At 39.8% G+C, this 26,712-nt stretch overlaps 1 protein-coding gene across 12 annotated transcripts in view; it reads right to left on the reverse strand.

Annotated features, from left to right (window-relative positions):
* The window catches only part of foxp1b (forkhead box P1b), a 505,775-nt gene that overhangs the window by 366,573 nt on the left and 112,490 nt on the right, over positions 1 to 26,712 (reverse strand). For 7 of the 12 annotated variants that reach the window (XM_078543710.1, XM_078543711.1, XM_078543706.1 and 4 more), the window contains one exon: positions 22,067 to 22,196. The exons of the other annotated variants lie outside the window; for them this stretch is intronic. The gene's annotated coding sequence lies outside the window, so the exon portion shown is untranslated. The remainder of the gene's footprint in view (positions 1 to 22,066; positions 22,197 to 26,712) is intronic. 12 annotated transcript variants of the gene reach the window in all.

The raw sequence follows: 26,712 nt of genomic DNA on the forward strand, positions 1-26,712 counted from the left end.
GTAATTATGAAAAGATAAGAGTTAAGGTCTGCAAGAGTGTGTAAATCAGCCTCGAGTCTCCTTGTCAGGAGCCTAATATGCAACTGTTACAATGACTTGCCGCCACAATATTCTTTTACATAATATACAACTGAAGGGAAGGATATCAATTAGGGCAAAAAATGAAAGGAATTGCTGTGGCTTCAAGCAACTGTGATTCACAAATAGGCTACAGCATCATTGCAGGGATCTTCTTCCCACATTCATAGCTATACTGTTCTGTGCCAATTTGGACCCTTGCATTTTCATCCCCAAAGAATATTCTTGCAAATATCTTGCAATTTAAAAAATTTTCTGATTTTTCTGCTCATCTGAAAATGCTGAATTAGTTCCTTGAATTGATTATATTAACATCAAAACCAGGATTACAATTTGAAGATGAAAGTTCAAGAATCTCATGTCAAAAATATCATATAAATATTCTGAGGATATCAGCTGTGTTTTTACATTACATTGATTTGACAAACCTCAGTATTAATGCATTATAATACCATAAATTAATTTAAGAAGTAACATTACAAATAACTCAATGCCATAATCATGTCTGTTATGACAATAAGGTGTCTAATTTAACTATTACATGTTGAGCAACACAACAGACAATCCAACTGGCTACAAACCAAAGGGATAAATTTTGGAGACAAAGTTTGCTTGGGTCATTTTTCAGCTATTTTGATGGCTGACAAATATGCATTAGGCTGCTTACATGTATGTAAAGCAGCTTAACAACTGCTTCAGATCCACTCTGCCAGTGCAAGAGCCTGATCCATTTGGGATTTTTCAGTGGCTGCCACCAAAAAGTTATTTTTTATTAAACATTAAACATTCCTGTGGGGCCTGGTGGAACTGCAATGCTTCCCCAACTCCACAGCACTCATGATACCTACTCTACCCAACTCCAGGACCTACAATCAAGCCACTGCCAGCATTGCAAGTTAATTCATCTTTCTGAAATTGACAATCTGTGGAGGTGCAACAAGTGCCAGGAGCTCACCCAAACAGTGCTAATAATGTCCCTGCTCAATTACGCATGGTGACCCATTAGATTAGATGGTGACCCATCTATCTCAGTTAGGGCAGTTGCCAATCTTAGGCCTGAAAATGGGCCTACAATCCAAAAAGGTTTACAAGAATACATAAAAGTAATCATTGTAGTTATTACAGCAACTTTTCTCTTAAATTACTCAGTTACATTCACAGTTCTTAACTGCAGTGAAAACTTCCGTTAGCAGTGATTGTGCTGCCTACTTATAAAGGGGTCGGACTTCAAAAGTAATTCATTTTTTGAAATGCTTTAAGCCATTTCAAGGTAGCAATCTACACTAATACAGAATTTACAGCAAGCAGTTCAAAGCCTTTTGTTTCATAGGTTAGGATAAGTGGTTCAATAGCACAATGAATTGTTGAAACCAATGCATTGCAAACCTGGTCCAATAAAACCTGGGTTCATACAGAAAAAGACCCTCTGGTCCATCCAGTTTGCCCGAGGTTCCTGTCTGCAGTTAGCAACAAACTAAGGGCATGGAGAGGTGGGTTCGCCCGCAAAAAGAAAAATAAACGAACAGGTATCAAACTCCTTGTTGTTTTCATGTCCAGATAGATAGCAACACTGATGGACACCTGGGAGCACCTCCTTCATCTTGGCCAGTGAACGATGAATGAAAAGTTAAAAATGGCAAGTTAAGATTTGAACATCAAACATAAATTGTACTTCCTGAGTGCCTTATTTATAAATAAATGTAACACATTGATATGTGAACTGGAAATGAACTGGATATCAAAGTGTCTCCTTACTTTAACCATATATATTGCATCAGGTTGAATCTTGATGAAGGTCACAAGAGTACTGGTTTGTTAGTACATATAAACAGTCTCATCAGCTCCCAACCAATCCACTAAGTGAGAGATCCGACACTACAGGAAAAACTGACAATCTATCTGCTCCCCATCATATAAAGCACATTTGCTTGCCAGTGTATCCATGAAGCATTTCCAGTGAAAGCAATCTGTAACCCACTCAACCATTGACCCGTGTGTGACAGATGAATCAGGAATCATACTAAGATAAACAGCAATGAATCAGTGAAAGTATAACTGGGGTGTGGGGGAAAAAAAATGCAATGCTAAATTCAACTTTGCAATTGATATTTGTCTATCAATAAATGCTGGGCAATATCTTGACTTCTACCCCCACGACAGTTTTCTCCCCTTTTCTGCCTTCCTCTCCAGAAAGTAGTGACTCACGTTGGGGTTACATTGCCCAAGCATCCATTTATCACAGGTGACCTTTACAGTCAATGTTAACAAGCTATTCAGCTGTCAAGAAACTACAACCGTGCTGAATCTTGTCTTCACCTACTGTCCGTACACACATGCTCTACAGCAGGGTCATTGGATAGTGATCAGGAGCAGGAACCTTTTGTTTCCCCAGATGCTCCTACTATCACTCTGGCTGAGAGCAGATAAACTTACCAAAAACCAGGAAGTGAACCTAGGACCTTCTTGATCTTTATGGACTAACAGGCAATATATTTGCCCACTGAGCCATAAGAGACACAAAATGCTTTTGGCCACTTTATAGATAATATTTGCAAGGAGTGTAGGTCAGTGATAAAGCTACAAGATTGTAGCCCTGATTCTCCAACCTGCACTGACTGCAAGTACAATTCCTCATCAGGAGCCTCAGTTTTCAGGGTTACCTTTTATATCAGGGCATTCAGTAGATGGTACCTTGTTTTCTTTAAAATAATAAGCATTTTTGAAAAGAATGTGTGCAATGACTTAATTACCACGTTGCTTGAAAAGCTGATGAGCAGATTTTCAACCTAAGTTTTAAGAACTGTAGCAAAACAATATCAGCTTTTAGATAATAAGGAAAAATAAGCAGCATATAAATCTTCTCAAAACTGTGGTGCATAACATACTGTTACCACAGTGCGGTATTTGTAATAGTTAAACTCTGCGGCCTGAATTTTCAGCTCGGCCAGCAGGTGCGCTCAGCGGGCCCAGGAACGGTCAGGAAATGGACAACCGACCGTGATTGGCCCCTGACCGCGATTTCACGCTGGCTGGCTAATTAACGGCCAGCCAGCATGTAGCGCGCACTGAGAAGCTCAACGTTGCTGGGGTGGGGGCAGGAGGAGAGTGGGGGGTGATGTCAACACGGGCACAAGTGAGCGCTGACAAAAGTTCCCTGAAGGCAGAGAGCTGCCCCAGGGAGCTGAAGACCCGAAACCCAGGAAATAAAGTTTTTCAAATCAGGAAAAAGAAGTCCAAGCATCACAATCAGACACCCGAACGTACAGATTATAAAAGTGCTGTCCACAGATTTCTATTTTTATTTTATTTAATAACAGAAACCTCGTCCCGCCCTTGGATGAGGTTTGATGAAAAACGTAAAGGCTGCCTGGCTGGTGCGCCCATCCGCCAACCATAAGGTTGTACAGGCTACGTAAAATGACAGACAATTGTGCTATTAATGGGCTTAACTGCCCTCTTATTTGTTGGTGGGCACTTTTCTGACGTATACACGCACCTGCCGACCGAAATATCGCTCGAGCGCGGAATGTCGTTGGGATGCCCGCCTGATGTCATCTCGTGCAATTTCACGCCCGATCGGGGTGGGCACGTACCTGCCCAATCAGTGTAAAATTCAGCCCTGCAAGCTCAAATTATTTTCTATTAGAATCTGATCATCAAAACATCAACCTTCTCATCTAGTTTTCCCCTATAATTTTATACTGTTTGTGTTATAAGAGATTATCTTATGCCATACATTTTCTGCAATAAAGCACCTCAGTGAAAGTGAACTAACAAATTCAATATATAAATGCACCTAGCCTAGGTGAGAATTGAACCATGAATAACATTACCCTTTGAACAGCCCTGATCTTTGAATTAATCCTTTAATCCCTTCCCACCTATTTTACAATGCTTAAAGAAACATTATATTTTTGCTTCCTTACAGTACATATTTGCTTACTTGTTGATTGCTTTCCTTATCAGATTGTTAGTTTTTGTTTCAAACACTCTTCACGTGCTTGTGTTCAAGTTTGGTGAAAATGAGAATGTTAAACTGAACAGGATAATGAGAGGATTCAATCTGACTACGTTTCTTATTAAAGCTGTAGTATTATTCCACTTGCATCTTCAAATTTGAAATATATGTCAAAATCTTTCAATAACTTTTGATGATAGAGAAATCCTCAATCATTGTATAACTAAAATAACAGGAATTCAGATTGTTCACGCCTTCTTTTGGGTGGTCCTCCTACCATTTCTAAGCCGGCAGGATACAACATGCGGGAACAAAAAGCAAAATAAATACCATCAGAGGGGGAAATAAAAAAGCAACCATTCACAGTATAGTAAGCCTTTTTCTTTAATTGTTCCCTATAATATTCTTGAGGCAATTACTGTCATGGGATCAAGCTGCATTAATGGCCAAGCAGGTAAGTGGACTGTATAATCCAGTATGAAGCCAAAAAGTCCAAAATTTAATTCACAATCTGTGCTAATGTAGAAAATCTATGCAATTGAGACACTACAAAATGCCCTGAGTCCCTGGGCTAGTGATAAGGCATTTGAAATCAGACAGAAGCTTTCACTCCTAGCTCATACATAGTGCCTGTTGCAGGAAAATACACGTGTGAGTGTTAAGAGGACAGGATCATGCTCAGCTGTGATGCTCTCCATGGTTGAGAAATCCATTGGCACTCACTACCTGTACACATAAGAATGCCAACTTGAGCGAGATACATGAACCATAAGTACCCATGGAACCATGGCACTCCCTCCTTAACAGCACTGTAGGTGTACCTACACCACATGGACTGCAGTGGTCCAAGGAGGTGATTCACCACCACCTGCTCAAGGACAACTAGGGATGGGCAACAAATGCTGACCTTACCTGCAGCGCACACATCCCAAGAATGGAACTGAAAAAAAGCCCAGAAAACATCAGCAGCTTTAGGAAAGGAAGTCAAAAACTGGACAAAATTAAAGAAGTGGTAGTGCAGAAGAATAATTAATACAGGAAGATACTTTGGAAAAGTTAAAATCAAACATTTCATGCAACCTTCCAAGCAGAATAATATTTTAGTGTCCACTAAATTTGCAATTCAATTATTTTTATTCAAACAGATGTATTTATGGGAGGGCGGGGGTCATAGTGCAAATCTTTTTTCCCCTATTTAAAAATCTCTGCTTTTACCCTTTCCCACTTCAATACCATTGCCTAACTTGGAGACCAAGCAAAAATACAGCTCATTTTCTGCTTTCAGTCAATACTGTTCTCTAACTGAACACCAAAAGTTGTGCAAGACTCTCCCGCCCACTAAAAATGTCCCCAGGCTCTGTCCTACGTGTCCCCCAAGCAGCTGGTGAACACAGCAAACATTCTGTGTGGAAACATACCACTATCCTGTTAGTACACTGATCTGCTGCACCACTTGGTAGTCATAGCAAAAATTAGCATTTCTATTTGCTGCTTGATAGTATCTTTTAATGAAAAGCGTTTGATGACCTTTATGTTTGGCAGAAAGAAGAAAGAAAAAAATGACTATCTTGGTAAATAAAAAATGGAAATTAAGTGTGAATCAGCAGGGATTTTTTTTTAAAAAAATGATTGTCCTTTCATTTTCCCCCTTTAGTCCCCCAGCAATACACTTCCTCTTTCAGCTAGAAAGTAGTAGTCTGGATTGTTGGCTTCACTAATGGTAGAAATATGTTACTCTAATGGTATGTTCTGCTGCTACAAAATCTCCCATCTAGCTGTTCAACATGGCACTGGTAAAAGTTTCACACTGAAGGCAATCAATTCCAAATGAGAATTGAAGCAATGGTTGCAATCTGTTCCTCCAAAAGGAAGTGCAATGATGCTACAACAACTACAGCTGCTGTCTCACTGAATCTTAAAAGTAGTTCTTTAACCTTGTTTCTTCTATTACATTAAATATAAAACTGAGTGCAGGAAAAATAGTTTAAAAAGTCCCAGCAAAACTAATATACCTGTAATTTTTTTGAACAATTGCACATCTTTAAACTCGACAGTGGCTTCACAGACATCTTTCCTGTGATGCACCACTTTGGGATCAAGATTATTGCACCTGTAACACTAATTTATCTTTCTACAAATCAGGCATTTTGTTGTTTTTGATCAAACCTGCCCATCTGCAACCCATTACTCATACTGCTAGGTGACCTAAATGAATTCCTAGAGGAACTAAGCTCCCATCTCTGTTCTTTTCTTCCTGACAGGAAAGGGACCTGTCAGTGCTTCTGTTTTCTACCAGTTTCTCTCTCTACAGTTAGGCTAATGAAATCAGGCTGCTAACTCCTCAGATATTTATTCTCACTTTAAGGTGCTAACCTCCTGATCTTTATCTTTTTTTTTAAACACATGATTGCTTGTGGTCTGAAGAATACATAAACAAAAGACAACTATTTTCTTACTTCAAATGTGTAGAAGACTTTGGGCACAGCACTTTTATCCAAGCTACGCCCATAGCATAGTTAAGAAAAAAAAATGACATGCAATGTTGGAACGATTGGTAGAATAACACTGGGTAAATCTTTAACTATAATGCCTCCCTTTTACCTTTATGGTTATGAAAATGCATACATTGATGTGACCTGAAACCTGGTCTCATGCTCTTCATCAAGCCTTTTGTCTCCATGAGTGTTTTAATGTGGGGACTTGAAGTCATAACTCTAACGTTCATTTTCACACATTCAGAACTGAAGTCTACAACATTGCTTCAGGTAGAAGCATAAGAGTGGTATAAAGCAGATGAAGACCAAAGCAACACAGGCACCCAAGTCAAACACAGAAATATTAAAGGTGGATGTATCATACAGAGGTAATCAAAGATGTAGAAATTTATTTTTGAAGGGTTGATTTGCTCCTGTTTGTCACCACATCCCCATTCTCCACAAACTACCCTTTCCACCCCCTACACCTCCCCCAGACTGGTTAGCCATTTTTGATTAGTATTCACTGTCCAACCTTTTTGGGTTTCTTTCAAGGTGAGGTATATAACAAATAAGATTCTTATGGGGCTGGACAGGGTAGATGTTGGGTGAATATTTCCTCTGGCTGGGAAGGCTTGAACGTGGGGTTACGGTGTCAGAATAAAGATGGCCATACCACCATTTTTACACGTGCACAGAAGTTGAAAGTTATCTTCCATATGTATGGCATAGTATTATTGTGGTTTTATTACTAGACCAGTAGAATTACAACTAGCCTCAACTAATAATTCAGTGTACAAAGATTCAAACTCCATCATGGCAGTTTGAAAATTGATTTCAGTTACAAAATATCTAAAAGTAAAAAGACTAGTATCAGTGAAGGTGACAATATCCCAATTGGTTCATCACTGTCCTTCAGGGAAGGAAATCTGCATCCTTACCCAGTCAGATCTATATGTGACCCCAGTCACACACCAAGCCACCTGTTTTGTCCATTTTCATGACCACCCCCTGCCCATGAAGCTACCTGACTATTGCATCTCACTCCCCTTCTTATTGTGACTGTTCCCTTTGCTGCCCAGTAACCTCAGTTCAACCCCCAAACCCCCACCATAAACAGCCCACCCTCCCACCACCTCTGCACAGAAACCCCTCCCCCATTCAAATACAGGACCCCCAGACCCAACAAGCAAAGCCCTTCCCTCCATCCCACATCCCTGCACTCTTGTATTCCCTTGCTGAATCCCGTCCTGACCCAGACAGTCTGCTTCCATCCCTCCCTAACCTACAGGTCCTCCCTCCCATGTCCTGCCTCCGCTCCACCCTGCAACACCCCCGGTCCTGTCTCCAGTGTCCAGCCTCTGCTCCATTCCCCCACCTAGCCTGCCTCCCCTGTCCCCCCAAATCCACCAGTCATGCCCTTCCCTGCTGGTCCTACCTCCTGTGTACAGCCTTCACGTAGCTTGGTCTATTAGAACCCAATCTCAATGAAGAGGGTGACATTTGTGAGCGATCCCTAGGAAGGCCAAAGCACAGGCCAGTCTTGGAAGAAGTCTACCTCACCAGGTGCATGCCACTTATAGGCAGTTGTAAATGTGAACACTATAATTTCTGACTGGCGGACAAGATAATTTGGAGGAAGAACTTAATTCTGGTGAGCTGGCCTTTTAATGAGCATGCATGACATTCTAATACATGCAATAGGGCTTCCTGACATTGTTTGCCAGGAAGCTCGACCCACCTTTAAAGTCCTGAGAACATAATTGCAGAAGTTCATCCCACTGTCGGGAAACTGATTTTTGGCCTCATGCCAAATTAAGTTTTCTTGCTCACCAAGCTTCCCACTGCTGTGGACCTGGAAGATTCTGCACTTGGGCTTCTTACTTAAGAAGGGATATAATTGTATTAAACAAAAAGCTGGACAAATCCAACCTGGCTAACTACCACCCCATCAGTCAACTCTCAATCATCAGTAAAGTAAAGGAAGGGGTCATCAACAGTGCTATCAAGCAGCACTTGCTTAGCAATAACATGCTCACTGATGCCTAGTTTGGGTTCCAGCAGGGCCACTCAGCTCCTGACCTCATTACAGCCTTGGTTCAAACATGAACAGAAGAGCTGTACTCCCGAGGTGAGGTGAGAGTGACTGTCCTTGGCATCGAGGCAGCATTTGACAGAGTGTGGTATCAAGGAGCCCTAGCAAAACTGGAGTCAATGGGAATCAGGGTGAAAATTCTCTGCTGGTTGGAGTCATACCTAGCACAAAGGAAGATGGTTGTGGTTGTTGGAGGTCAATCATCTCAGTTCCAGGACATCACTGCAAGAGTTCCTCAGGGTAGTGTCCTCGCCCCAACCATCTTCAGCTACTTCATAAATAACCTTTCTTCCATCATAAGGTCAGAAGTGGGGATGTTCGCTGATGATTGCACAATGTTCAGCACCATTCACGAATCCTCAGATACTGAAGCAGTCCATGTCCAAATGCAGCAAGACCTGGACAATATCCAGGCTTGGGCTAACAAATGGCAACTAACATTCATGCCACACAAGTGCCAGGCAATGACCATCTCCAACAATAGAGAATCTAACCATCGCTGCTTGATGTTCAATGGCATTACCATCACTGAATCCCCCACTATCAACACCCTGGAGGTTACCACTGACCAGAAACTGAACTGGACTAGCCATGTAAATATTGTGGCTACAAGAGCAGGTCAAAGGCTAGGAATCCTGTGACAGGTAACTCACCTCCTGACTCCCCAAAGCTTGTCCACCATCTAGAAGGCACAAGTCGGGAGTGTGATGGAATACTCCCCACTTGCCTGGATGAGTGCAGCTCCCACGACATTCAAGAAGCTTGACACCATCCAGGACAAAGCAGCCCGCTTGATTGGCACCCCATCCACAAACATTCACTCCCTCCACCACCGACGCACAATTGCAGCAGGGTATACCATCTACAAGATGCACTGCAGGAATTCACCAAGGCTCCTTAGGCAGCACCTTCCAAACCCATGACCTCTACCATCTAGAAGGACAAGGGCAGCAGATAACTGGGAACACAACCACCTGGAAATTCCCCTCCAAGCCACTCACCATCCTGACTTGGAAATATATCGCTGTCCTTCACTGTCACTGGGTCAAAATCCTGGAACTCCCTTCCTAACAACACTGTGGGTGTACCTACACCACTTGGACTGCAGCGGTTCAAGGAGGCAGTTCACTATCACCTTCTCAAGGGCAACTAGGGTTGGGCAATAAATGCTGGCCCAGCCAGCGAAGCCCACATCCCATGAATACATTTTTTTTAAAATTAGAAGCAGTTCAGAGAAGGTTCACCAGACTGATGCCTGGGATGAGGCAGTTATCTTAAGAGGAAAGGTTGAGCAGGTTCGGCATATACTCATTGGAGTTTAGAAAATTGAAAAGTGATCTTATTGAAAAATATATAAGGAGGCTTGACAGACTAGATGCTGAGAGGATGTTTCTTAGGGCACTACAGTAGAACTGGGGGAAGAGTTTCAAAATAAGAGATCTCCCATATAAGACCGTGATTGGGAGGAACTTCTTCTCTCAGAGGGTCGTTAGTCTTTGGAATTCTCTTCCACAGAAAGCAGTGGAGGCTGGGTCGCTGAATATATTCAAGGCTAAGTTAGACAGATTTTTGATCGACAAGGGAGTTAAGGGTTACAGGGGACAGGCAAAAAGTGGAGTTAAGGCACAATCAGGTCAGCCACTATGTTACTAATGGCGAAGCAGGCTTGATGGGCTAAATGGTCTGCTCCTGCTCCTATTTCCTATGATCTTACATCATCTATGAGTGTGAAAATACTTAAGTTCATTTGTATAACAGCCATGTATCCAAGTTTTCTGATGATACAAAGATTGGTGACATAGTAAGTAATGGCTCTGCTTAAAAACAGCATAATTACAGGGACATTCATGGATTGAGTGACGGGGCAAAACTATGACAGTTGGATTTCAATGCAGGGAAGTGTGGTGTCATCCATTTTGAACTAAGAAGGGATAGATCCAAGTATTTTTCCAAATGCTGTAAAGCTAGAAACAATTGAGGTTCAATGAGATTTAGGGGTCCACATACACAGTAATATGTATTGATCAGGCACAAAAAATAATCAGAAGGACTAACAGAATTTTAGCCTTTGTAACTAGAGGGCTAGAACATGAAGGTGAGGAAGTTTTGCTACAGCTATTCAAAGCTCTGGTTAGACCACACCTGGAGAACTGTGTACAGTTCTGGGCACCATATCTTAGAAAGGATATACTAGCCTTGGAAGGAGTGCAGATTCACCAGAGTATTACCAGCAGAACCGGGTTGAATGGCCGACTCTTGCTCCTATCTCTAAATACACTAGCTTATGGCCAGCTAAGATGATTTAACTTGGGAAAATTATAGCTACTGTAACGGTTAATTTTAAACAGTGAGGCAATAGCACTAATGAAAAGTGAATTTCAGCATTAGCATTTGTTCAACTCAATGAGCTGATCACCTAGAATTTCAGTAAACTGGGTACAATGAAGTATTTAAACAAATTAAATTTTGTGCTCAAGGTGCATCTTTATGCATTTTATTGTGCCCACTAAATAAAAAGATTTTGCTATACTATGACTTAACAAAGCGACAACTGTAAAGTAAAAACAAGAGCAATGTTATTTTTTTCTTACTCTCTTACAAACTACTTATATTACACTGCTACCAGAGTGGCAAGCAGTGATTGCCCTTTCTTCCTTTTAATACGCTCTTTGTGGGTTCCTACACATTATCTTGGAGCATGACAGTTGCCATAATCAGAACTTCCATGGACTGCCTGCTGGATATAGGATCAATGAACTGCACATGGTAATCATGTGCTACTTTTTCATCCAACAAATTTAAAAATCCAGGCCTTGAAGTACACTAATGTTTTGGTTGCTTCATTGTTACAGAATACATTTTAATACTTACAAAAATAGGTATCAAACTTTTGCCAATGCAAAATAGTTATTTTATTTTCCAATTACAAATGCATATTGAAGAAATGAAACGTAATTTGGAACAAATCACCAAGATCAATTTTTTAATGATTCTTGATAAAAACGACTTATAAAAATTCCCATTAAGTCTTGTCACATTTTTTGCACTAAAGTTTTAATTTCAGTTACACAAATCTGGATAAGACCAACACCATATACTTTTAATTTGTATTTTAGATCATAAAATTCCAATAAAAAGGACAGAACGCAAACTTTTTCTTAACTTCTTCAGATAATAACTTCAGTTGGTACTGACCTTTAATTTATATTTTGGCCTTGTTGAGGGGGATCTGAATAAAAATGATGGGCCAAATACAAAGATGTTTGCTATTTTATTACATTCCCACTCAAATGGCATGGAAATGTTTTTGCTATATTTAGTTTTTTTCAGCATGTTGATCTCTCCTGATATGATCAAAACTGAAACATGTCTTCTTTGTGTGCTGAAACAGGAAAGAACGTGCTGGTACTGCAGGATTTAATGATAAATTTCATACCTAATGAATACCGCTTACATGCTGGTTAGCATAAAAGGAAGTGATTTTTGTTTCTCAAAATGTTTGAAATTGAGTCATGGATTTTTTTCTTCTTGAAACCTTTAATTGGATTTTACATTTTGGTGTTGGTTTGTGACCAGGGATTCTCAGCATGAAAATAAAGCACTCTGGCATAACCATTAAGGTTACAGTTTCTTAAAAAGAGAACCCAATATTTTCTGTTGCTAGAAATTGACTATTCAAGTGGAAACAGCTGAAGAGAGAACACCCAGTAAAAGGTGAACCAATTGTAATGTTGTGTAAATAAGACAAATGAGGTCTGCATGAAGCTCATAATCGACTGAATAAATCTTTCCATTTTACAGGGTGTCTGTCTTGCCTCATTATAGCACTCCTCTTCATTACAGTTTATGTCTAACCCTCTTTAACAGGCTTGGGCCCTCTGAGTATACCAGAGGATAAAATGTGATGTCTCTCCTTTTCTTTCAATTACCTGACAGAGTCACTTCTGAAATGAAAACTGCTGCATCCCTTGATAGAGACTGTGAATATAATCATGCTTCTTGTGACAACAAGTGAGGTACCTCACAGACTAGCCCCTTGAGAAAGCTTTTTTCAGTTTTCACCAGAACGGCTGTGCCTACTGCGTTAAGGAATGGTACAGCAGCAGGTTCCAAAGACGTGCATATGCACTCAAGGGAGAGAATGGATTTATGTAGTATCAGAAACACAGTGTACAGGACACAATTGTACATTTATTATTTATCACTTTATAGTCCCCAACTGAGAAGACAAGAGTCCCTTGACAATGAGTGTTCTCTTCAGACAGCATTAGGTAGGCCAGAGACCACTGCAACACTGACAGTAAATAAGCACCAGCTGCAGTGAATATTTTACAGAAAAGTTAGCATTTGTGTTTTACCAAGTCTTATCCTTCTCTATAAGATGGTGGTTCAAAAAAAGAAAGGCTAATGGGGTAGTTAAGAGTTCAAAGTGCAGCTTTTTCTACCCAGAAATGTCAAATGTTTTGATTGTATATGTGGATATAGCAGATGTATTCAATACAGGGGCTTTCCTTGCCCTTGGGCAGTGACAATATGTCCATTCTACTGTATGCAATTACAGAATCAATAAAACATCCCTTTGAAAGTCACTGGACTAGTGCCGACATGCAGGCAGTAGTCATACTGACATTTCAATGCTACTGTTATTACCAGCATCAAATATATTTTGTAACAAATATCAAAATAGTGTTACACCCTGAGATCAAACCACAAAACCATGTTTATTCACTGTAAGAACGTAAGTATGTAGTAAACAACCAGCTCAAGATGTATTAAGGGAAATCAGTTTTCTGACAGGCCTCATTTTATGATTTGAGTTTTCAACTGATGATTCTGGCAAGTAAAATTAATGTTCTAAAACAGAACTTAAAGTCAATGCCAATTAAAAGGATTTTAAACTCCATTCTGCAATCTTAGATTTAACAATGACCGAGCATGTATGTACGTGAGCTGATAATATTGTGATCACACAGACATTCCCACTTTATAACATTGTTAAATCTAAATTTCAAATCACACAACTACCACAAATTACAAACCCACAAATTTTAAAAGAGGTAAAAGTTGCTGGACACCAACATTCGCATTCTCAAAGACTGTACGAAATCAAGTGAATTAATTCTATGTATCTAATGGCTGGCTTCACTTTAGGTCTTAGTTTCACACTCAGCAAAGTGAAGCGCAAATCACTGATCAGGCCAAGCTAAAGCAGTGTATCTTACTACCCTACTATTAACTGGACTAACTGGCAAACTATCTAAATTTATTCATACAGGTAATAATGGTATAATTTACAATCTCCGCAAATAATAAGGACATGTACTTCAAACAGTTAAATCAAGCTTTCCCGGTATGTTTAAGGTTTATTGTCAAGGTATCATATTCATCAACAATGGATTACATGTTTGCCACAAACCAAAGTTTCAAATATTTGGGATACTTAAGGCTTTTCTTCCCATGCTGCCAGAGATTTATTCAGGTTATCACATGTAAAGTTTTACCTGTTTCCAAAGTACCACTTCTGACACAAGTTAAAATGGCAGGAACAAAATGCTTAGGTTGGAGGCCTGCACTTATGTTTCCAATTTCTCCAATTAGATGCCCATTTCCACGCAATAGAATTTATTCTCCTAAAACAAGTATCTTCTTAAGGCACTGCCCATCTATTACTATGACCACAACAAAGCAAACTTGAAATACAATGCAATCACAATTTTTCACATTTTTGTTGCAGAGTAAGTTCTTGGGTTGCTTGCTTGAGTTTCCAAATGGTATTGATATCTATATTGTAAGTAAAAGCCAATGATTGAAGCATGAGCCAGGATGTTTTTAAACAGCCAATTTTCTCTCTTTCTACTCTAAGGATGCTAACTAATATTGGTGTATTATTTCTTCACGTGCTGGCAGCCCTATTACTTTGCTAAAGTGGACATACTTTATGTGGATGTCTAAAGAGTGAATTTAGCATTCTATTTGACCAGCAGAATCTCAATGTTGCCTTTATCTCAAATCCATATAAGCACATCCAACCTGGAATCACTGGACAGCCATTATCTTGATCAGGCTAAATTTTCTCATCTCCTTAACCCACGGTGCTGAGAACTGCAAATGTATCCCCGACTAATATCAGCTACCTTAGTCCAGGGTAAAAATCAAATCTTGGAATTTCCTGGTGCATTTATAGCTCATTAGCAGATTAGCATTTACCTCCTTGTAATCAACATTCCCTTTAAAATTTAGTTGTTGTGGGCAGACCCTTTAAATTGTTTTTGCATAAGCAAGTTATTTATGACTGAACAAGGCCTGTGCGGTATCATTTAGGCCACTGCACAGCCATCTGGCTGCACACCACCCAGCTTAGTGGGGTCATTGCTTATGACAGTACATTTACTTACTTCACAATTAGTATGGTTCACTAACATTAGTAAAGAAAATATGTTGTTCAAAATCTTAAATAACCAATTGCAGGATGGCAGGAAACTAGTACCATGGAAAAGGTGGAGAGTGTTGCACATATGAATCTAATGGCATGCATTTTTGTAAGCATAATTTGCTGCAATGAATGGGAATTGAGGGAGATTGTTGTCGAGCCATGTACTATTTACATCAGCTAGATCAAGCATTCTCAAACTCTGGTGCACATACCACAACACATCTTCGGTGGGGATGTAGGAGAAATTGTGTAATGGTGGATTCCTCTTTGACATATCCTCCGTCGGCTTTCTCTCTTCCTCAAGGTCCCTCCACTTTCCTTTGCATGTGCTCCCTTTGTTGCTTTTCCGTCACTTCCTGTGCATGATTTCTCAGTAAAATGAAGCTGCTCTCTCAATCATAGGAGAAGGCTCAAAAATTCTGGGATGTACGAGTAACATGGGTAAACATGGCGACTGGGGGGCAGGATGGTGGTGGGTGGTGTCTGTTGGGAAGTTGGGAGCTTTTTCTTCAGTTACACATGTTGCACTATATCTGCTGTAACGTAACAGTGAATATTGACAAACAGCTAATGACAGGTAGTGTTAAGAATATACAAAGTATCAGTGATGAGAAGTGATGAAATTTGCCTTGCTATTAAAAGCGCACTTGCTGAAAATCATCGGTGAGGCAACAACTACTGTCTCAACATATGAATCCCAGCCAGCAAAGTGAAACCTTGATACCATGTACAAAACAGGATCTATATGAAAGACACATAAATATGACAAAAAGTACATTGAAATGGAATTTACTTGAACTGAAGCTATTGAACACCCACAGTTGCAGTGTCTGTTATGTGGTGAAGCCCTGTTGAATAACATCCTAAAACCATCTCTTCTACAGAAACTTGGAACCAAAAAATGAACAATACAAGGACAAACCACCAGACTTTTTCATGTTGGCACCAGAGTAATATAATAAAAGCAAAATACTGCAGATGCTGGAGATCTGAAATAAAAACAGAAAAAATGGTGGAAAAACTCATCAGGCCTGGCAGCATGTATGGAAAAAGAAACAGAGCTTTAAGTCCAACATGACTCTTCTTCGGAACCTGAAGAACTCAAAGGAATTACAACTGAGGCTGCAGACATGATAAGCACCATGCTTGGAGAGAAGGCTCCAAAATTAATTCAGTCAGTGCCATTATCAAATGACATTAATTTAATGACATGTCAAAGCCCAAATCAATTATTGAACTGTATCATTACCAACATTCCTGGTAATTTTCAAGCAAGTTCCTCAAGTGTGAGACCCCTTTATTTTCTTTCGCATATCTGGGCACATAAAATTTAGAAGGGCCGATTTGTGCATGGGGATTTTTGGGTTGTGGCCATATAGCTTTGAGAGAACATTGATAGCCAATACTTTGTTCTGCAGCTGGACAAATCCACAGGCATAGTACCATTAGCTCACCTTCTGCTGTTCATGAGGTATATTTACAAAGGTGCAATACAGGAGGATGTTATGTGCTGTCTATCCAAACAACAGCCAAAGAGATTTTCCTGTTGCTTGACAGCTTCATGAATCAACATGATATTGTCTAGTATAATGTATTGGTATATGCACTAACGGAACAAAGTCAATGACTGGTAGGGGTAGTGACACGTATCAGGGCAGCTGTCCCAAAAGTGATATGGCTGCACTGCAGTATACATAAAGAAGCACACACTTGCAATAGCTTAGCAACCAACTTGAAGGAGCTCCTGGGCAATACTATGAAGACTGTAAACTTTATAAAAGCTTGAACCTTAAATTCCAGAGCATTTTTCTGCTCTATGCAATGAAATGTGAAACAAGCACATTAATATATTGATCCACATAGAGATTTGATAGTTGTCACAAGGCAAGACCTTAGCATGTTTCTTTGAATTTCACTCGAGGTCAAATTCCTCTTTACAGACAACCCATTCCAACTCTCTCTCTGTCTGCATGACATGGTCGGCTCTCATGGCTTGACTACTTGTCAGGCATATTCTTATACCGAAATGAGCCGCATCTAGGACTTCAAGGGCTGTGTGCAATTACCTTCAATGTCCAGGGCAAAACTGACTCAATGGTAAAAAAACAGCTGCAATTCTGGGTTCGCTTTGTGGGGGAAAATGACATTTTCCCAAACATGCATGAATTCCTCACAAAACATGAACTACATTGCAAGGCAATCTTAAAGGTGGCAGCAAGTAACATTTCACTGAACTTGCGGGGCAATAACGTGATTACTTTCCGTCAATGGGAAACGCAAACAGCTGGGTCTGCTACAACTTCACAGATTTTTCTGTAGTTCCAATACTGTGAGACGTGTCAATAAAAGATCAAGAGAACCTCCTGGCCATCTCAACAGATGGCAGGACTGAGATTGTTAAACTCAATCTTTCAACTTAGGATCGAGTTCCAGCAAAAAGCAATCAGTTGAGTTTTGAGTCCAAATGTGAACAGATTTCCCTGAATTGTCAGATAGGCTGTCAAATTTTTGCTACCATTGGTACAACCTACTTGCGTGAAAGGGGATCTTCAGCATTCACTGGAATGAAATCAAGTATCATCAGTGCCTATATGTAGAAAGCAACTTAGGAAAAAAACTATCACTTCCAACATTATGTGCCTATATTTGAACAAACAAGCTCATCTTTCACATTAGTGGCAAGCAATTTGATTAAGCCACTGTTTAAAGTTGCATTTGTGTGTATTATTTGTACATTTTGCACAATGCTTGGGAAATAAAGGGGTTAAAATATAGAAGCTGTATGCTGGTAGGTGTACACATGTAGATCGTAGATCTGGAAGGGGTTATGCATTAAGTTAAGTTTGGGAACCATTGAGTTAGATCATGGACATGCCAGCAACCAACGGCTAGATAATTCCTGTATCAATTACACTTTTCAGTATGAATACTAAAGGTTAGATTTTATGACTTTGCACTCCAGAAACACATACTGGGGGTTCAGGTACAAGCTCAGTGGTTCCACAGGATTTTAGATCCATTCCTATTAATGGATGGAAGATCCTGTTGGGCCTAATGACCTCCACACCCAAGTTCTGATTATTGCATGGATGGCACATAGTGCCCCATGCACTTGGATTGCAAATCTCTCCTTATATATAACCAACTGAGACAAATCATGGACTGCATCTTAAATTTAAAAAATTGTACTCCTAACTACTTGGAACTCATCTGATAGTTCAGTGAGTTTATTCAGTAGATAGCTCAGCTCTACAGACCAGGAAGATCCCAGGGTTGTTCCATGGTTTGTGTTAAGGAAACTGAATTTAGCCAAGGCAGAGGGAGGGGTGGCAAATTTGGCCTCATTGCTCTTGGGATAAAGAAGCAAAAATTAGACAGAAATCTTGCTCATGTTGAGTTAACTATACACATGCGCTAAGAACTAAACACTACTGAAATTATGAATAATGACCAGTGGAGCAATGTACCGCAGTACAAAAGGTATTGTGGAACCATATACCAGCAAAGGGTCAACATTGAAAGAGGAAGGAGAAAAGGTTGGCAGCTTTAAAAAATGTACTTTAGGACACAGGTAGTGTTATAATCAATATTAACAATGACAACAATAACTCTTAGGTTCATAGCTGTGCATTTTATTGCACATACCAGTTTTCAAATTTTGCAGGTATTAGATGTCAAAGCACAGGCCCACCCAGAGACTTCTATAGGACTGATTTAAAGTTAAATAGTAGATATTTAAGAGGGTCTAGATACTACCAAAACTTGACCAGGATCAGGTGAACGAAAACACAAAAAAGTAGAAATGAATGACTGTATTTTTAAGTCGCCCATGATAGTGTGTTTTTGATATATATTAAATATGTGAAGGAGATGTCACAATAAAACTTTTCTCCAAGTATTTTTCAATTCCAGAATGAAAGTTACATTACCGCAAGGAAAAATATGGCTTCATAGAAAGTGCAGAGCTTGTTTTAAAAAAAAGTTAAAAGGGTTAAAAAAGGTTAAAAAGAACCATATGTGAAAATAGTTTTCTAAAAAAAAAGTAATAATTTTTCACATTGACAAAGTTCGAATTTTATCAAGTAAAATGGCATAATATTACAGTTAAAACAGAAGGCATTTTCCTTCTAAGCAGGATGCAGCCTACAGTTCTTTCTGGGTCTGCTGCACTGTCAGTGACTAGTCTATGGCCCTCATGAACAAACTTTACAACAAGCCCAGGCCAAGTAAGATAATTACCTAATTATTTTTGCTTTCAGAAAAGTATTGAATACATGTGTTTGATTTACAACTATGATTTTTTTTTTCAAAAAAAGAACTGTTAATGGTGCTACCATGACTATCTGAAGCTACCCAATTTAAATTTAAAATATTCTGTAACTATAATATTAATAGCCAGGAACAAATTTAAGATGCTCACTTCCTACTTTCTATGCCGAAACGATATCTTTGGTACATTTCACCTCTGAATCTGAAGCTACCTTGATCCTGGACTTCCAGCCCTATAAAGGAACTTCCTGTGATGTTGCACTACAAATGTATTCCAAGCAGAAGCATGTTACACAATACTTTCTCCCAAAAGGCTCTGGCCTCCGTAATCAGGTTGCTTTTTTAAAAAAAAAAATGATCAAACCAGGGGGTGGGGACTGCACATCCTGCGTGAAACCGCATCCTGCACAGCATCACCACGATTCACTGTAAATAAATACTCTTGTAGCAGAGCTTCCGTCAACTGTCACTGCATTGACTGTAATCACCTTCAAGTCCAAACAGGAAAGTACAGAAAAGCAAGTGAGATGGCAGATACGGGGTTTAATTTGCTTTTCACTGCAGTTTTCATTGGTGGTGTGTTTCCGATTCTCCTGGCTGCCAGCTGCCTGGAATCACTCCTGGACCTGGGTCTTTCCTGTTAACCTTCATAATAATGCTGTTATGACAGAGAAATTATGGGTGAGCCCAGCAAAGTGTGCTCCTGTCCAAATGTGGACTCACCCCTTTATTGTTCTCAGCCGCCAAAAAAAACCTGCTGAATGTTTTACCATAAGAAACTCTCCACGAGCAAAACTTTTATAATACTGCAAACATTAGCTCTCCACTGACACTCTAGACCTGTTCAATTCTGCAATTCAATCAAAACACAATCTGAAAATCCTCTTGTCATCCAGCTCTGCATTCATATGCTCAAGCGTTGTCTAAAGATAACTGCATACAATCTTTCCCCGGAGCAATGCTTATATTGTTTTATTACAGCTCAATGAGTGTAGTTAAAATTGCATGCAGCTGCTGACTACTGCGGTCTATCTACGTTACACATGGACACAAGTATTGCCCACCGGGCTTAAAAAATCATTCCGTTACTGGCCTGACAAAAGATTATGTACAGCTCTTTGGAAGGAAGAACATCTTGTATACTACAGCAGCAGCGGGTGATGTTAATGGATCAGCTTCTTTATAAAAGGATTTTGAAAGTCCTATCAAATGTCACTTGAGAATGCTAAATGTTAAACATGTGGCCACCCTGCATAAATGCTAAAATAAACCCTAAGTCCTATGCACGGTCTAAGGCAGCTTTAACAGCAGACGATGAGGTATATTAAGATTCAGAAAAGGTCTTTGTCAGAATCTGCTTTCAGATTCAAATAATATGAAGTTTAAAATGGAAAAGCACACTCAGAATGTATTTTTATCTGGTAAATATAGGAGATAGATTTACTTTTTTGAAGTGATTATACCAAATGTATAGTGAATAAGAGCACAGACACATTTATACTATAAACGCCAAAGCTGGATTCCGCCCCCCACCACAACCTACCCCTCCAGAAATGCTGGCTTATGCTCAAATGCACAACCAAAATTAATATTCTTCTGTTACTCCACTTCTTGAAAACAATGTATTTGTAACCAATAACCTTAAATACAGGCAATGCAAAACACGCCTAAACAAGCACACGAACAAAATAGGTGGGTATGATTTCACCATATTTTTTTATTTGTTTCATGAATTAGCTATGATATGCTGCCTTATTCCATTTCAGGCCAATTCTGCAAGCTCAACAATATAACATATAAAGAAAGATAGTTAAATTTACCCAAATCTTCTTGACAAAAAAAACAGGAAAAGTTATCAGCGGATTTTGCTAATAAAATGGCAATGACAATATTTCCAAATGTTAATTGCTTGCTTGCCCAAATATTAATTAGTTTAAATTGAAAAGCACCTCTGATGTTTTCAAAATATCTGCATAATTTGAAAGGAAACGCTGTAAATATTCTATGATTTGAATTTCATCTCAGAATGGCAAGAGGATTCTACTGTTTTAACTGCATACAATATAACAGGCACAATAATATTTTCCATGTGTGAAAGCTTTCATTATAGCAGGATTCCAATTATACAGTATATCGGTAATGTTCTGCATGCTGTGTCGCACCAGTGTACTATGCCACCTATTCTATCAGCATTCACATTCTGCTGTTTAACTCAACCCAGTTAAGAACACGAGCTGCAAGTGGTCGTCAGCAATTGATCTTTCTGCTCATTCCACAATTCCCACCACAAATTACCTATGTATAATTATTTTGACACCATAATGAAAAGGAAATGAGATTTGGTCACTGAAGGTTTATCTAATAATACTATTCCTTGCTAGACTTCATAAGACTGACAATCAAAAAGCCTTGCCCGTTTCAGCACAAAACATTTGATAATTTTTTTTAGAATAAACATTATTTATTTCCATAGAGTTGCCATTATCAGGAGGCAATGATAGCTGAATAATGAAAATGAAATCAAGGAATTTTGGTATTTCAAAGCTTTAATTTTTCCTGCTCTCACTTATGACATTTTCTTCCCCTGGAGAGACAAGATAAAGTGCTGTCATAAATGGGTGAATCTCTTGTCAAATGACAGACTTGATTCACCATGGCAACTACAAATCAAGGTGCTAGTGTGAATTAAAGCCCTGCTTAAAAGGCGTTTTGTATTTAAAAATGAATTTCAATCAAACAGATATTGGGTTAAGGCTTACCTTCTTTGTAGTTGTTGACTAAGAAACTGCTTTGCTGTGGTCAGTATTTGTACAGTCAGATTGTAGATAACTGTGATAACAGTACCACTGGATATACAGGTAGTCTATTTGTAATTCGGTTATATGTGAGCTGTAATGAATATAGATGATCATCACTTTTAGCATAATAAATACTGGTACCTCAAAAAGTAAGGAATTTTTCCTGATTATAGAAATTATCTTTTTTTTAAAACCAGGCTCATTTTAATATAAAAAAATATGGTTTATTTTATTCACAATGCATCTTTCATCAAAATAAACTAGTTTGGCTACAAATTAATTTAGTTTTATCTAACCAAAATTTTGATTAATTGTTATATTAATATTCTATGTGATTTTACAGTACAATTAGTTTTGTCTTCTATATCACTATTGTTTCCAATGCAATAATTAATTTTAGTTTACTTTTAACAGCTTAAGCTTTATCCCCTGCTTAATTTGATAGCATTACTATATCAAATGCTTAAAGGTAAATAGATTTATGTAAAAAAAATTCTCACTTAAAAATGTCAAAAAACACATTGAAATGAATATGCAAAATTGCATGAAGCAAAATGCAGACAGCACAGTAACAACAGCACAAAGCTGACTTTTTTTTTAAATACAAAAGTTTTAAAACATACACATCAATTCCACTTTACAATAAATACCAGTGCGGTCTGCGATTTAACTTTAAACAAAATAATGAAGCATAAGAGAGAGGAGCTAAGAGTTGTCTTGGTTTTTGTGACATTACTGATATGATGAGTGAAAAGAGACTGCTAATAAGTATCTGCCAATCAAATCACAACATTTGCAGCTATGTGGGCATCCTTTTACTCAGAGTTCAGGACAGCATACTCCCAAACTGCTTACTCAAACATCTTAGATGGAATTACAACATGGAACAGAAATGTTCTGCCCGTCCAGTCCACATTGAAGCTTAGCCTCCTCCAGATGAGCAGCATTAACCTCATGTATCCACTCCATTTCCACACCACTTTACTGTCTTTTCCACCAACCACCTAAGTAACCTTTTCTTAAATGTTGTCATAGTCAATCTTTTAATCACCAACGCTGGTAATGTATTCCAAAATCTCTCAAACACATGTGTAAAAGAAAGTTGCTACCACCCTCTGCCCTAAATCTCATACACAGAGATAAAATTATATGTCTGTACTTTACTAAGCTCAACCATATACATGTTTGCATTGGAACATAAGGTTTGGGGCCATAAAAGAATGGCTTAAAAATTTGCCCACATTAAGCAGGTTTCCTTCCTTCACTCTCAGTTCCATGGTAGGAGGCTGGGGAATGTATCCATAATCAAGAGTTCACAATTAGTTAATACATGGCGAAACTATACTCTTCATAGATACAAGAGTATCACTTTTCACACTGGTGTTCATGTATCTTTTTTGCGAGCCAAGGTGACATCGTTACCCTTCCCATTAGTTATAACATATTGTACTCCTCAGCATAGTACTAGGCAAATCTCTACATGCGGCAGTTCTTTTAAGATCACTTGACCCCTCTTCTCCATATACAGCTGTAAATTCATTAAACAAAAAACCAGGATAAATTCAGCTATCTCTTGCTCCCAGTAAAGAGCCATACGCAAAAGGAGAGTCAGCATGACTACGTTACGGCTCAAGCTCTGACCCACATTCCCTTTAATTACCTCTCCCTAGTATGTGCGCGGAATCAAAATAATTATTTAAAAAGCATAAAACTGGTGTTCTGGTGCACATGAGGCACCCAAGGCGAGTAAATGTGATGTGTAGCCAACCTAGCTGAGCTCAGCCAAAGTGGTGGCAGGGGCATTACATTTGGCCTCAGTATCCTTAGACTAAGGTAAAAAGCATGCAGGATCCCATTCCTGCTCATTATCCAAAGTACGTATACATAGACGACAGGTGCGGACAGATCTGGCTCAGTTGGAATGCATGCATGCATGCCACAGCTAGCCTGCCTAGATGTTGTATTTTTCTTGGCCCTGATGTTATGTCTGGCCAGTTGGATAAGGTGCAAGAGAGCTGCTAGCACCATTGGAACTACAAGAGTTAGAAGATTTTCAAGGTGTGAAAAGAGAGAAAAAGATTGTGCAAGAATAAATCAACTGCAAAAACATGGCTTTCTTTTCACATCCTGCCAAGTTGATTATCTTTCCTCCTTGTTTTATAGATATTCTGTGTGGTGGATTTCACTGAAGTTATCAGGGTTGATTTTCCCATCCAGAAAAGTAGAAATGAGATTAGCTATTAGCTGGTGCAATACTAACCAAGAACTCACTGAGTTGACATGCAGCAATTGTCCAGGGTCAGCTCATTTTTATAATGCCATATGTTCCTTGGCCTTGCACAGTGAGGTACCTAAGGGAGGTGGAAGCAGAACATCACACTGCAGCTGACATTTAAAGGGAGGAGGCTACTTAAAGGTAAGTACTCTATGGGGGATGGGGGAAGGGATTCTTTGAGCTTTAGAGGCTCCAAATGCATCTGAATCCATTAACAGTCTTTGACAAGGCTGGAGGAAGGGGACAAAACTGTCAGGCAAAAATGAAGTCAATTGAGGAGATGAGAAATTAAGCTTGTTGGCAAGTGGCAAAGTAGTTTAGGAGCCTATCCACTGTTCAATGCTGGTGAAACATCTGTGCTGCTGTATGAAGTGTGTAAAAGAGGAAGTTATTTTAAAACACCATCCCAGAGGGCAGCAATGCAACAGCCTGGCATGAGGAGGCAGTTTGACCCAGTCATCTGTGCATTACTCCCGGACTAGGGAACATTAACAGAATACTTCAAGGAATTTGGCATGGTAGCATTATCAAATTTACTAGGTTGACAGCCCATGCCTCTGCACAAAGTGCCATGTTTCATATTTAATATTTTCATATTTGCTGGTGAAGCTACACAGGACGACATGCATGCCAAACAGCATAAGCAGCTAGCGATAGACAGAGCTAAGTGCTTCCACAACCAACAGATCATCTCTAAGCTCTGCAGTCCTGCCACATCCAGTTGTGAATGGTGGTGGACAGTTCAACAACTCACTAGAGAAGGAGGCTCCATAAATAATCCCCAACCTCAATGATGGGGGAGCCCAGCACATCAGTGCAAAAGATAAGACCCAAGCATTTGCATCAATCTTCAGCCAGAACCGCCAAGTGGATGATCCATCATGGTCTCCTCTGAAGGTCCCCAGCATCACAGCCGCCAGTCTTCAGCTAATTTGATTCACTCCACATGATATCAAAAAACTGCTAAAGGCACAGGATACTGCTAAGGCTATGAGCCCTGACAATATTCTGGCAAAAGTACTGAAGACTTGTGCTCCAGAACTAGTTACATCCCCTTGTCAAGCTGTTCCAGTACACCTACAACACTGACATTGACCCGGCAATGTGGAAAATTGCCCAGGTATGTCCTGTACACAAAAAGCAGGACAAATCCTATCCAGCCAATTACCGACCCATCAGTGTACTCTCAATCATCAGTAAAGTGATGAAAGGGGTCATCAACCGTGCTATCAAGCAGCACTTGCTTAGCAATAACCTGCTCAGTGGTGCTCAGTTTGGGTTCTGTCAGGAACTGTTGACCTCATTACAGCCTTAATTCAAATATGGACAAAAGAGCTGAACTCCCGCGGTGAGGTGAGAGTGCCTTAACATCAAGGCAGCATTTGAGCGTGTGTGGCATCAAGGAGCACTGGCAAAAATGGAGTCGATGGGGATCAGAGGGAAAACTATCCAATGGTTGGAGTCATACCTAGCACAAAAGAAGATGGTTGTGGTCGTTGGAGGTCAATTTCAGGACATCACTGCAGGAGTTCCTCAGGGTACTGTCCTAGGCCCAACCATCTTCAACTGCTTCACCAATGACCTTCCTTCCATCATAAGGTCAGAAGTGGAGATGTTCGCTGATGATTGCACAATGTTCAGCACCATTTGCAATGACTCAGATACTGAAGCAGTCCATGTCCAAATGCAGCAAGACCTGGACAATATCCAGGCTTGGGCTGACAAGTGGCAACTAACATCACGCCACACAAGTGCCAGGCAATGACCGTTTCCATCAAGAGAGAATCTAACCATTGCCCCTTGGCATTCAATGGCATTACCATCACAGAATCCCCCACCATCCTAGGGGTTACCATTGACCAGAAACTGAACTGAACAAACCATATAAATTCTGTGGCTATAAGAGCAAGTCAGAGGCCAGGAATCCTGCAATGAGCGACTCACCTACTGGCTCCCGAAAGCCTGTCCACCATCTACACGGTACAAGTCAAGAGTGTGGTGGAATACTCGCCACTTGCCTGGATGAGTGCAGCTCCCACAACACTCAAGAAGCTTGACACCATCCAGGACAAAGCAGCCCGCTTGACTGGCACCCCATCCACAAACATTCATTCCCTCCACCACCGACGTATAGTAGCAGCAGCGTGTACCATCTACACTGCACTGCACTGCAGGAACTCACCAAGGCTCTTAGACAGCACTTTCCAAACCCACCACTGCTACCATCTAGAAGGACAAGGGCAGCAGACACATGGGGACACTACCACCTGGAAGTTCCCCTCCAAGCTACTCACCATCCTGACTTGGAAATATACCACCATTCCTTCGCTGT

Source organism: Cetorhinus maximus, chromosome 6 (genome assembly GCF_964194155.1).
Source record: "Cetorhinus maximus chromosome 6, sCetMax3.hap1.1, whole genome shotgun sequence".
Lineage (NCBI taxonomy): Eukaryota > Metazoa > Chordata > Chondrichthyes > Lamniformes > Cetorhinidae > Cetorhinus > Cetorhinus maximus.